Below are 14,365 nucleotides of genomic sequence, written 5' to 3'. Positions count from 1 at the left end.
TAAACTTTACGACTGCCCATCTTAACCTCGATTATCCTTACTGACCAAACGACTTAGGGGCTATAGAATTTTAATATGTTGTTTTTTCATCGAATTCTTCTACATTAGATTAGATAGACTAATATAAGATTTAAGACAGGAATTATGTTGAAGATACATTCAAGTCATCGAATAATGATCTTAGTGAAATAAATTCACATACTAAAAAGAATTGAAAACCTCACATTGTATTGTTTTCAATTAAGCTCTTATTTTTCGATAACTTAGAATAACATAAATAAAATTCTTCTCATTATAACAGAAATTATTCTTACTGTGTATAGGATTTTTTTAATAATGTACGCTAAAATATCACACATAAAGGTACGTGTAAATACATAAATGTAAATTTATTTATATGAGAGTGCCTGCATGTATTTATTTAAAAACAAACACCTAGGCTGCAGAATCTATGAAAACATTCGTATATATGTAAAATAAAAATATAACAAGTAACAACAAAATAAAATAAGTATTAAAGTATAAATTACTTTTTGAGCACAGAAATACTGTAAGAAAATTCATTTTTGTAGTATAAATATCGAAAAAGTTTACTAGATTTTTCTAGTGTGACGCTCGCAAATGTAACTTATCTTATTACTTTATTTTCGAAGAACATAAAAGTAGCAATGAACTAATGAAGAACATAGAATAACGGTATGAATTTTCCTTAATATAACGGGATTACAATTTCTTTGAAGTAACTATAATAAACTCTAGATATAGAGGCAGAACAAAGATAAATCTAAGACAAGGAAAAGAAGATCGAGACCTTTTATAAGCAGAAGCTGAAATCTATTAGTTGATAAAAAAGTAAGCTACTGATCAAGGATAGAGTGAGATAATGTTATTGCATTTTTGAGAAAAATTAAACATGTTTTTATAAGTGTGTATTTAATAATGTACGCGTATCAAGAAAAGACAAATGGATCTTGTTGTAAAGTGTTCTCCGAGCTAATACCGGAATAATCTACCACGATGTCCGATGACGATGAATATTATAGTGTGAAATATTGTAATGTAAGCGCAATGGTAGCTCAGTAGTCTAGGAATGAGAGTAGCAATCGTAAGTCGCGGGTTTGATTCTCGGGATACAATCTCATACAGTTCACGCTTTATGCATTAATTATATAAGATTGACAATGCTTATAAGCAAGTTTCCAGAACACGTGCAGCAGCGTTCTCTGCGTACCTTAATACCACACTGCAGTCGCTAAATTATAATCTATCCTATATATCTCCTTTAGGGGAGATGTATGCCTTGCAGTGGGCATCTTGGGGCTGTTATATAATATTATGTAATGAATACTTAACATAATGCGACTTAATTTAATGTAAAAGAATGTAATACAACGTAATTGCATTATATTAAAATATAATATATCCCATTCGATAACATACATACAACAAAAGCCAAATAGATTTAAAGACTTAGAAAATGTTAGTAAAACTGTTAATTTATGTTTCACAAAATGGTGTCAATGACTGTAACGTTCACATAAAAATAATACCAATAGTTGTAGGAGCAACCGGAACAATTTCAAGACACCTATAACATTGCATAAGTACATCGTTGCACGCTAGATTCTATTTCGTTATCTCGATGACCAACTAAAGTCAACGGTCTCAAATGCTTACATTATAAAATGATTTATAATATATAGTCGAATCGTACGTGGCCAATGGCCTATGAATGTTGTAAATTGTAATTTTACCTGTGTAATGGGTACTCGTCTGTCAAACACTTGATGAATATTAGAGTCAAGATATATTACTCTATTGTCTGCAATGTTTGAGCTGTAAGTTTGACTTCAATTAGGGAAGCAACATTATATTAAGTCGAGCTTGCGTATTTACGTAATGTCATTAGTTTTACTCCGGGAAGCTAAAGGTCTTGCAACAATGTGTGTTTTTTTAAATATCATTTGTTAATTCAAAAAATAATTTAAAATTAACTTTTAGAACAAAAAGAGACATAACAATGAATGTAAATCAAAACTCGGATAATGTTAATAATATCTGCGACAGTAAAATTGGCTTAAATTACCACATTTAATTAAAATATTAAAAAAATCCTTTGTTATAAAACGAAAGAAAAAGGATAAACACATACATCAAATCGAATACAGACCTAAAAGTCAAAATTAGTGACGCGATTAAATCGAACGTTTAAAATATGATTATAAATCTTTTTAAAAACCCACCATAATTGCCAAATCTTTCACTCTTATTTAAAAAACTCAACAAATTATATTTTAAAGTAAAAAAGTCAAAATTCTTCAAGTAAACCCTTTACTTAACGCCCGTGCAAATTGTAAGAAGTTCCGAGTAGCAAAAACAGAGATAAATAATATTAACAGAAAGTAATTGGTAATAAATGGAACGCAGCAGTGCAATACTAATAACTTTATTTAATTAAAGCCGAACTTTTCAGTTAAAATATAAGCTGGTTTTCGAACAACATGCAAGACAGGTAAATGGCAGACAGCAGTTAATAGTCCCCAGTGATCCCAATTTCGTTAGGTATTTTGCAGCTGTGAAACATACACTGGACAGCAAAATAAAAGGCTGTTGAGATAAATACATAAACCTTCGGTGGCTTATTTATTAAAAAAAAAAAGATTTTGTGAAAAAAAGTACTAAAAAAAGGTACTAAAGTATTAAATATATGTTGCGTATTAACCTAAAATATAAACATGGAATTACGTCTTATATTGTATTTTGTACTTCCTCTTCGAGACCGTAAAACTTCATTAAGACGATGACATGGCTCACACGTACACAACACATCTCAAAATTACGGCCCATATATATTCGTTTGGATTTCATTTTGGTTTGCGGCCTATCACTCTCGATTAAATAAGAAATTTACGCAAATTTACCAAGAATGGTCTAAAATGTTCATTTCGAATCTCCTCCACGTGTCTTCGAACTGTTAGATACCTGATCACCACTAACTCTGTACGATTACCTGAAAATTTTTCAGCCCTTACTAATATTGAGTATCCATTGAATAAAAACCGTCTGTGCGCATTTTTCCTTCATTGCAGTATATGGTACATATGTTAATAAAATCTAGACTTATTGAACAACATTAACCTTCTTCTTAGTTGTGTGTTCTTGGCAGAGTAGTAATGGATCATTACACGGACGTTGACCGCCACATGTGACTCTAATCAATGCGTTTCGCAAGCAAAAATTTAAGTGCGATTATTTGAAGGTTTTCACTTAATCCTTCTATCATAAAGTTGCACGTTTTCTGCACCTTGAACCATTTACAAGCCTGGCCAACTAGTCCCTCATATAGCCAAAGATAGCATAAAAATAGTCTATATTTAGCCAAAGTATATGCTGAATCGTGAGCAAACGCTTGCACTTAATTTACTTAAAAATAAAGGTATTAGTATAGCGCATTATGTAGCATTAACCTGGACCAATTTAAATTTGCCCATTTTAGTGAAGTTCAAACCGTAATGGCTTGTCTTCTTTAAAAATTTTAAGGTATCTGTTCGCCGGTAATTTATATATTGATAGCATTCTATTAATCGTTGCAACTTCTCAATACACACATTATATTTTATGATTCGCAATGTGATATGTCGATCCCTTAGCATTCGCCTACAATAAATTTCAAAAGACTGTAAAGTTTGCAACTTTAATTAGTCTGTAACTTCTTGTTCTCCCGATGTTAATTTTGAGCACTCGAAAACGTAGCCGTGCTCTTTGCAGTACAGTTGAAGATAGACCTAGTGTTTTAACTATGTAACCCAGTCAGAAAATTCTTTTTCCCAAAAAAATTTAAGTAAATTCTTCAGCGAAATGATGCTGCAATTGCAAGAGCGGGTATTCCTTAATTGTTTACAGTTCATTTTAAAACTGAAACAAAAAAATAAATGAAATTAAAATTTTGCTATTAAAGGAACATATACATTTTAGCCTAATTTTACTAGTACTGATATTTAAAGACAGAATAGTGCATATTTATAGCACTACTAGAAACAATCTATTCAAATGACTTTGGAAGATAACGCGATGATTCTAAACGACATATTTTACAAGCAATAATTAATTACACTTTTTAATTTATAAAAAACATAAGGTTCCGAATGTTTATTATTACTTGGTGAAATATTCTAAATAATACTTGTACAACAATTATGGTATTTTTTAAACATTAAGTTAAAAAAATCTTGAATAAAAATTATTCATTGTGGTTTAATTCTTTCATTTAAAATTTAATACGTCTCGGGAGCGCAGTAATTTTATGATCACTTGCTCATAATAAAACTGAAAAGATATTGAATTCAATAATGCGGTGTTCTGCTTGTCATGCAATTTTTCGACAGACGACGCTTAATAAGAACCATTGGAATAATTAATTTTATTTCAGATACTATTTACGTCATTTATCTGCTATTGCGATAGAGGCTTATCTTAAAGAATAGATGATCATCTTCATTTCAGCAGTAGGATATCCACCAGAGATCTCCCTCGTCCATACAACGAATGGATACTAACTTCATCGTCGTCGTTATACGCCCATTGCAAGGCATTTGTCTTCCCCAAAGGTATCTAGAGAGGTATATGCCATAATCGCCATGTTCCATGTTATCACACTGCGATTGCCAAACCCCCTGTTGACGATCGCAATGTCATATTATGGTACACAGAGGACACTGCTTTCCTCCCTTTGAAAACTTATTTGTGTTGAGGTGCATTTCTTTAATCAATGCATAAAGTGTAGTTTACATAAAATTCTATACCGGGATTCGAATCAGCGACCTACGATCGTAAATCTCAGCCTGCCACTGGTTTACCAATGCTCTACTAAACTCATATTTAGCTCTTGATTCACGGCCATTTTCACGCAGCTATTTGTTAACCAGGAAAGAAAATCGTTAAATCTTGTTAAATACAATAAACTTTACTTTTTAAACGATTAACCTATTAATTCTTTAACTTTTCTTGGTGATTATTCAAGAAACTTCACTAAAAGTATTATAAGATTATGAAAATACCATTTATTATGTCCGGAATAATTAACGTCTAATTTTAAGATTAATTTGTATAAGTGCCGAGATTTAGTATAAGGACCTGAAAAATAAAAAAAAAACTCTTTCAGCAGTGGTACAACGCGTATATTTGATGGTAAAAGGCATAATATTTTTGACGTATTCTAACGCAATTTTTCAGAAACCGCTATACAATGCTTACATCATGTACAACAGATTATATTTTTATTATATTTAATTAGACCTTCCTTTTTTAGTTTAAATGTTAAATTTGAAAGTATGCTATTAAATCAATCTTTATTCAATCAACCAAGAATTTTCAGTTCAGTCGAAATGTGTCGAAGTTTGTTAACTTACTTGGTTAGTTGACTAGTTAGATGACTAGATACGTAGTTAGATTTCATTTAAACACCAGCTGCTGAGTTTCTGGCTGGCTCTTCTCAGGAGATAATGCATTAGTAGCTAGTAGTGGTAGCTGGCTAGTGGTAGTTTACTACTCGTAGTATTAAAATATTTTAAAAATCAAAAGTGCGTGCGTGGCTACTTGAATAGAGATATTTTGATTTGTATTAACATAAAACAAAGTTATATTGAAGTAATACAAAATGAAAGGTATAATAAAATATACTACAAAAAAGACATTTAAAACGAAATACACATACTACGTAGATATTTCATTAAATACATTTTTCATAAACATTTTCGCGATCGTTTTGAATAAAGGTTCTTCCTTTGATAAGTCCGTATAGCAAAAAAAAATATTTAACGCTGAAAGCATATTCCGCGACATTATTACGAAACTGTTGGCGCTCGGGCAGGAAAATCTGGGTTTAATGTCATGTTACTTTACATATATGAAAGTGAAACGAGCGTTTTGCATAATATTCATTATGAAATGTAGAGGGTTGCGCAGGGCCATTAAAATGCTTTATTAAAGCATTTTAAGGGACTTTTGCTTTCATATATACAACGATACTCTTCTATTGAATATAGTGATGAATTTTTGAAAGTATGTTTTTCAATAATGCTAAGTTTTCTAGATACATGATTAGAGCAGGTCATTAAATTTTGCAACATTGTTTTGTTTTATTTATCTACATATAATATAGAGTTGTGTATTCGGTAGAAGATTTTAGGAACATTCATTCCTTCTTAATTATTTCTTAATTACTGTGTTCGTATCCAACTTAGAATTTCTTGAAGCTTCATCTTATACCGTCATATGTTTTTCTAAAGGCTGTAGTAATCGAGAAATTTGTTTTAGAGTAAACTTGATATTATATTTAATACCGACTTTACCGTCTGTAGTTTGTTACAGTCATTTGATTGTAAATAAGCGAGCAAAAGTTAACATTTCGTATAAAAACTGATTAGTACAATATTTAGCATTGTGTCATAAATAAAAACAGATGTATGTCACTGAAATCTATTCAAATCGTGCAAGCCATAATAAAAAGAAGTAGGCGCATAAAATTATGCTACCAACAAGTTCTCTGTATTACAAGCTTCACGTTGTATAGTGGTTAATATTCTCTTGCGACCACCAGTAATATTATTATCAAAATATTTTAGAAATTTATATTCTATAGACATATAGGTAGTGAAAAAAATTGCAGTTAACTAAGGTAAAAAGACCTCACGCCATTTTTAATTTCCGTGCGAACCGGTTTTGTTTTTATTCATCGTTTTAATTAAACGTTTATTCTCGTTGCACTCAAAGGAAAATGGCACACGAGAGTTAAAAAACTATGTTAATAATAAACACGTTACACTTTTCAGCGATGTTTTTATATACACACGGGATTAGTAGTACATTTTAGTTTAAAATGAAAATTAACTGAACATCTATCTATTACCTAATAGTTTTAGTTAAAACTAAAACAGTAAACTGTGAATTAGTTAAACGTTTTGAAATCGATTTTACACTTATTGTTAAGCATGTCCTATACACTCATCAAAAAGCTCAAAAGTATTTTTTAATATTTCTCTACAGCAAAGCAGTGCTCAGTAATATTACACTTTGGTGAGAATAATCTCTGTACAGTATTTTTCGAAGATTAAGTAATATTATGAAAGGTACAAATGATTATAGAAGAAGATAACAATGGTAACTAAATTAAAAAAAAAACATTTTTTTTAAATTTGTGGGCCCATTTATTAAATAATGCGCAACATTTTTTTTTAAGTATAATTGAAAAGTTTGGTATTAACTGATGGTTAATTTAGTTTATAAGAATGCCATAGAGAGAATACGATATCAGAACATCCTTTAACATTAACCTGTGATGGTTTAAAACGCGCTTTAATTTGAAAAAAAATTACAACTAACATAGACCATTTTTTGTGGTTATTATCGTAATGTTTTCCAAAAATTAGTAGAGCAGTTCATTCTTCAATTCTAATCACAAACAATTTTACACATTTACTACATGATAACGCAGAGACATTACACAATAGTATATTGTAATACCGTATACAATTTCCCGCAAAAGAGTTACTAATCTTATAAAGTATAAGCAAAGCTATAACAATCTTTATGTCATACATTTATAAAAATAAGATTATAAAAAAATAAGAAATTATATTTTGATTTATTGTAAAGTTAAAATTTAATATTAATTTTAACTCGGCAAGTAAATTTAAAATCTAATGCGCACTGCCACCCTGAGTTAATAAATTACCACAAAGCTTAAGTCGGTACGTAAGGTTTTAGTCACGTTTCGTTATTTACCACAGACAAGTTCAATAAATCAATTAAGCTTTTTTACAAAATGATTTATCACGTAGATTACCTTTAAATTAAACATACACATTATTTAAAAAAAATTAAAACTCTGTTTTTTATATATTTACGAAGACTAATTTAGGTCAGCTTAGCCGGACTTGTTTAATTCGACACTTTGTATAACCAAGTTTGTATTTTTCTTCAAATTTTCATTACATACGTGTGTTACGAAATTTGAGAAAAAACCTCCACCCAAGGTAAAGCTTCAACTTCAAACTATAAAAACTAAAGTTATATATCACTAAATATCCATCATCCAGTAGTGTCTGGATCTCATACATAAAATTTATGTACGATATTCAAAGGAACAACCGGATGACGAATTTATTGTCTATATATTAATAATCTTAATTGACTATCTGTGTACTAAATAATATCTTAACAAGTAGAGCGTTCATCATATCAGCGCTTCCTAAGGCGAGACGATACGATTCAAAACAAAAACGCAGGATGCAGATTTATGTTTTTAAATACGATTACTTTAAAAAGTAATTAACGATGCGGAAGGAAACTGGTGCTATTGGAATCATTGACCGTGCGGATTTTTCAATCAACTTTACACACTTAAGCCTACACCCTCAGATTTACTGGGTACTTGTAAAGGTTTAAGCTCAAGGAGCTTCCCTCGTGCATCTATGAACTGGAAGTGGACCAGACCGTGGTGCACCTTATTGCCGTCTGTCCTGTGTTTGGAGAACTCCGCTCTGATTTCGAGCTAGGGATGGGACAAAAAATAATAATGGACGACGGGCCAATCATGTTTAGGTTTTTGTAGAAAGGTAGTGTAGTATGCAATAAATAAAAACAAGACTCAAGAGTTAGTACAGGGGTCTGGCAAGACCCAGAGGCAAGTAAACTAGTAAATAAAGAAAAAAATAAAAATAAAAGTGGAGCTAGTTAAAACAGGGAACCATAAAAATTGCATCAATAAATGTAAATAAATTAAATTAAAATAGCTCAATACTGTGATACCAAAATTTACCCGTGATTCAAATTAGGATGTAAGAGTAAAAATGAGGGAAGAAAGTTGATGAAAGGCAGATGATATATAATCGATAGAAAGATAGATAATGCGAAGAACGAAAGAAAAGCACGAAAGAATTTGTGAAGAGCAGAAGTAGAATGAGGAATAAAAATTTTAACTGAATAAATGATTTACCCGAATATGTAAAATCCCTACCTCGCGCATGGCAGGAAGAACGAGACGTCCTTTAAAACGTAAGCCGTGTTGAATAAAAAACAGGATAGTGCAACTGCACACGCGGCCAGAGTTTTGATGAATTGGCTTTGGCAATCTTACACTCTAAAACTAATCAGTCCCTTTGGATATATCTCGTGGTCACCAGGTCACTCCGCTAAACTCCTATGGATTTTTTTTGGGACAATCTCAAAGAGGAAGTTAACAATCCTCTCACTCTTGTGAATTAAAAATGTGTTTCATCGTTAAATCAGTTCAATTAAACAGAGTTTACTACAATGTGTGGGGAAGAACTTTGTGTAGGCTTCGTTTTGAACAGTGTGTGCAACTTGTTGGAAGATTTCTTCTTTAAAAAAATGATACACACTTTTCTATTCTATCGTTTAAAGCTCTTAATGTATCTGTGTCAAATATAAAATTTTTATTTAAGTTTGACACAATTAAACTGCCTCTAGGACAGCCTATACATGATAACTTGTTATAGGTGCAAAAGCTTTTAAGTGGTAAATTTATAGTAAATTAGCGGTTAATTAATGTTTGGTACACCCTATCCAAAAATCATGGAAATATTAAATAGCATATTGATAACTTAGGAAAATCGCTATTAAATTCGGATTACTGTATATTATCATTAATTTTTGTTGACTCTGACCCTGCTGACTTTGTACTGCCGGAAGTTATTAGCCCGACGCATTACAATATTAAAATAGTATTATATTTTAGAGTGATAACTTTATACAAGATGATTAGATGAAGCTTTAGAGCTTTTTGCTGAATAATGAGTCGGTGAGTAAGATACACTTAAAGAAAGGTTTTGTAATTTTACACATATCTTAAAGTGAATCTTTTGCTACTATTAATAATGTATAATTCTGTTAGTACATAATATGTAAAATTATCAATCAGCCAGATATCAGAGAAATGGCCTCAGTATAGGTTTTAAATATCAGCTTTCAAGTTAGTAGTACAAGCGAACTGTTACTGTCTATTCATACAAATTTTGGACTTTATATTCAAAAATATAAAAAGTAAAAGAAGCAATATTTTTAATTCAGCTAGTACAGAAAATAATGAAAAGTAATTATAGCAATGATATTTGACCATTTTCGAAGGGCAACACTGGCCGCATGAATTTTTTTTCGACTTTTCACATGTCGATCCCTACAGCCGAAAATATAGTTGGGGTGAAATCATTATATGACAAATTTGCTCCATTTAGAACAATAATTACAAGGAAAACACAAAAGGTACGTATCGCCATACGAAAAAAAAAACTTTACTTTTTGAAACGACTTTTTGAAATTGTTGCCATTATTTCACGAGTATTAATATACTCGTGAAATTGTCAGCGCTCACAAGGCGTATACGATAGTAAAAAATTAATGTTGCCGTACGAAAAAAAAAGTTTTTTTAAAAACATAAAAACCAGAAGGAAGCATATTTTTAATGAAAAACTTTACGGAGTTACGTATTACAGTAGTAGCAATGAAATTTGACTGTTTTGTCGCTAGCATGTGGCAACACCGGACGCAGGTTTTTCTCTTTTTAAAGTTAAAGTCCACAGCCTAAAGAATAAATGGAGCGTTAAAACAACGTATGATAACATTGTTTGGTTTAATACGGGGATTATAGGAAGATTATGAAAGTTGGGTATTGCCTTATGTAAAAAAATTGATTTTTTTTTATATCGAATATTTCGAGCTGAAGGCATCTTTTACATATATTACATGTATACAATGTACGAAGCGTTTATAGACGGTTATAAATTGTATCTAAAGGTTAAGAAAGAAATATTGGTGTCGTCATCAGTCGACAAAAATCAAGGGTTCATTAAAAAACAAAAAAAATCAAAAAACTTTTCGAGTGAAAAAAACATGCAGGGACACATATCGCAGTTGTAGTAATCACATTAGCCTATTCTTATCCATCGTCATCACGAGTGGCAGCACCGGCTGTGGCGATTTTTTCCGCTCATTTTACAAACGCCAAAAGTAAAGATGCTATGTAAAAACTATGTACCTAAAAGATGTGCGCAATTATATTCTGATTATTGCAGAAGTTCTCAAATAAAGAATTACCATTTTTACCAGCACATTTGATAGATTGATGATATAAAAAATAAATTTTTTCATACAATTGTCTCTTTATTTTTTCTATTTCAGGCTGTTGTGTACGAATGATATTTATAATGTTTTTTTATTAACACTTATAGATACGGCGTGATGTGTCCATTGGTGTAAAAAAACTTTTATTTGACGTAATACCGAGTATTGTTTATTGCCAGTCCCAGATGGCGTTGTTATTAATTTTCCTAATAATATTATTGAACATACTTCACAAGATAAAGATGGTCATTAACACAACTATAAAATAAGCAACATTTCAAATTCCACTTGCTACCGTTAACTTATACACAAAGAGTTACACTTACAACTGTATCAGTCACTATCACAAAACCCAAAGATCAACGTACAGAATTATGTGGAAAATTAACTAAATTATACTTTGCGTGTAGGTATATAAAAAGGATAAAAAATGTATGTATGAAAATAACATTTAAAAACAAAAGGTCTTTAAAAATATCGAATTATTTTTAAAATTGTAATGCTGCAAATCGATGATTTAAAATGAAAAATTTTAACATCTATCGATAGTTTTGTTAAAACACATAAAAATATTAAAGAAACTATATTCTTTATTGCATTTCATTGTAACAATATTTTATCATATCGACATAAGTAGATCCAAATTATCGATATTACGTTAATTTTTGCTCAGGAGCACGATTACTTCATTAATCTCAAAATACTAAAGTATGAAAAAATTTACGCATCTTTGGTACACTTACCTGTTCTATTTATTAAAAATATACATATTTATTTATGTGTGTATATGTTGTGGCTGTTGAGAATTGTGTAAATAGTACAAAAGTTACAAAAACTATGGTTTATTCTAAATGAAATATATATACGACATATATCGGTTGTTTACTACTATATTTTTTGTTCTGCTTGATTGTATTGATACTGTACATATTGTAACAATATCGATATAAGTAGATCAAAATAATCGATATTTCGTTAATTTTATGCTCAGAAGCGCGATTACTTGATAAGTTTCTAAATACTCCAGTATGAATAAAAGTTTACCAATATTTGGTATTCTTATTAGTTTAGTTTATTATTTATTAAAAATATACATATTTAAGAGTGTAGATATAGTGGTGGTTAGGAGTTGCACAAATAGTATAAAGGGTACAACACCTACGGCCTATATTATTAATACATCTAACAAATAACGGTCACCATGGAAACGCTTGAGTGTTCCGTATCGTGCCGTCACCGCGGGCGCTGCGGTCGCTGCAGAGCACGCGGGTGGAGTCGAAACATGTCGAAATGACGAACAACAAACTTTGGAAATCGCGGGTCTTCGACCCGCGAGCCCTGTATCCGACGAAGCTGTGAAAGCCCGCAAGGCTAACAGCAGAAACATCAACAAGAAAACTGTCAAACTTTGGAAAAGACTGAAAAAAAATTATTATAAAGTCCCTGATCCCAAAAATTTAGGGGTACGAGAGGCCCCCAATAGCGGGGGCCATAAAAAAAACAAACTTTGAGTATATTGACTACGATTCAAACTATTCAATGATATTGAGCATTGCCTATTGAAATTAATAAAATCAAATCTCGTTTTTAGTAATTGTACGTATAATATTAATTGACGAGTAATATAATTAGACGAGTAATGAATGAATTATTCCGAACTCTTATCGGCTAAAACCTCATACTCCCCTTTGATACATTTTGTAACGCAAAGGGATCGTATTCGCGTTCTACTTAATGTATGAAAGTATGAAGGTAGATATTGCGATGCTCAAACCTTCTTACCCTTTGTGACTAAGCGGGTTCATACCACGAGACAGAAACAGAAAAAAATAGTGCGATATACCAGTTCCCGCTGAAGGGCCTAAGAAGAGGCTACTTGCTTTCTGTATGTACTTGATGGAATCCGCGGTTTAAGTGAAAAAAATATAACTAGTAAATTGTTTATGGTAGCTCAAAGATTAATCTTTTATAAAATCGTTTGTCGCTGGCTGTGCTGCAAATATGTGAAATAAAAGACTTTATGAAACTGATGGTCGCAGCAAGGACAGAACATAAAATAAAAGAAAAGATGTTATGGAGCGAGCTTACGCCTTATAATGCGAACAGGATTAATTGGTTGCTTTTTTGCAAAGAATTAATTTCCTTTTCTAATTATTCAAGAGATCCACTCTTGCGAATACAATAAATGACATACCTTAAAATAGTTTACTTATGAAACAAATACTATATACACTTTCTTTTTGAAAAATAAACACTTTAGTATTTTTCAATTGCTTTTTATTTTAGAATTAAATTATGCGCTGTCAACCCTTCCGGTTTTTACGGTTACGCATAACTCGGGGACTTAAATCCGGAACCCGCGTGCAAAAATGAGTGAGACATGCTGAGGGTATATTTTTTTATCGTTCTACAATGATAAAATATTTTGCAACAGTTAACAGCTACGCGCCCATTTCACATAAGCTTTCTGTTATCGTTAATGAAAATTTCAGCGTTCTTTGATTAGAGACGGGCATATCTAAAATCTCAGTCATCTTTGCAATTTCTCTTTCATTAAAAATGGATAATAATGAATGCGTGTTTAATCTTATCTTTTGAGAGAAATTCCCTGTGGGTATGATATCTATATATAGTGTTTAATAAGAGAATTTTATTGAACCGTTAAAGGTAAATGGTTCCTTTCATGCATAAGTGCAACTTTCATCATTTGCCAAAAATATAATATATATAAATAAAATAGCTAATCCTTTGCAATGGCGTTGGGTAGTGTAATAATAAATAATAATGAGTTAAAAATATGTAACAAAATACAAAGAACCGTCTACATTTCACACCGTTAAGTAACTGTAACATTTTGCTATTCCAAAAAGCTCCCATTAAGGAAAAGAAGTTCTTTGCGACTAAATTTGTAAAAAAAAAGTCTTAGCGTCAAAATATATATGTTAACAATAGTACAGTAGTAACAATGGATATCATCATTTTGGAATCGTCTCAACACTACTTTCTTAGTGAAAGCACTCAACATCAATCAACGTCAAATGTGAAGTAAACCGATTATTTATGTTCTAAATCATAATTTTAACTTGGCGATTAGAATTTGAAATGCTCTCCTGAGATTTATTAAGTCGATGAAAGTCAAATCAAATACAATACTATACGACCTATTTGCGATAACTTGTTTTATTTATCAATTATGAATGCTAACATTTAACAAGCTTAATTTAAA

This window comes from Battus philenor, unplaced genomic scaffold (assembly GCF_028537555.1).
Source record: "Battus philenor isolate CCGP_79_NKW_IND1 unplaced genomic scaffold, ilBatPhil1.0.hap1 SCAF_5, whole genome shotgun sequence".
Classification (NCBI taxonomy): domain Eukaryota; kingdom Metazoa; phylum Arthropoda; class Insecta; order Lepidoptera; family Papilionidae; genus Battus; species Battus philenor.
Note: the sequence above shows the minus strand (reverse complement) of the source record.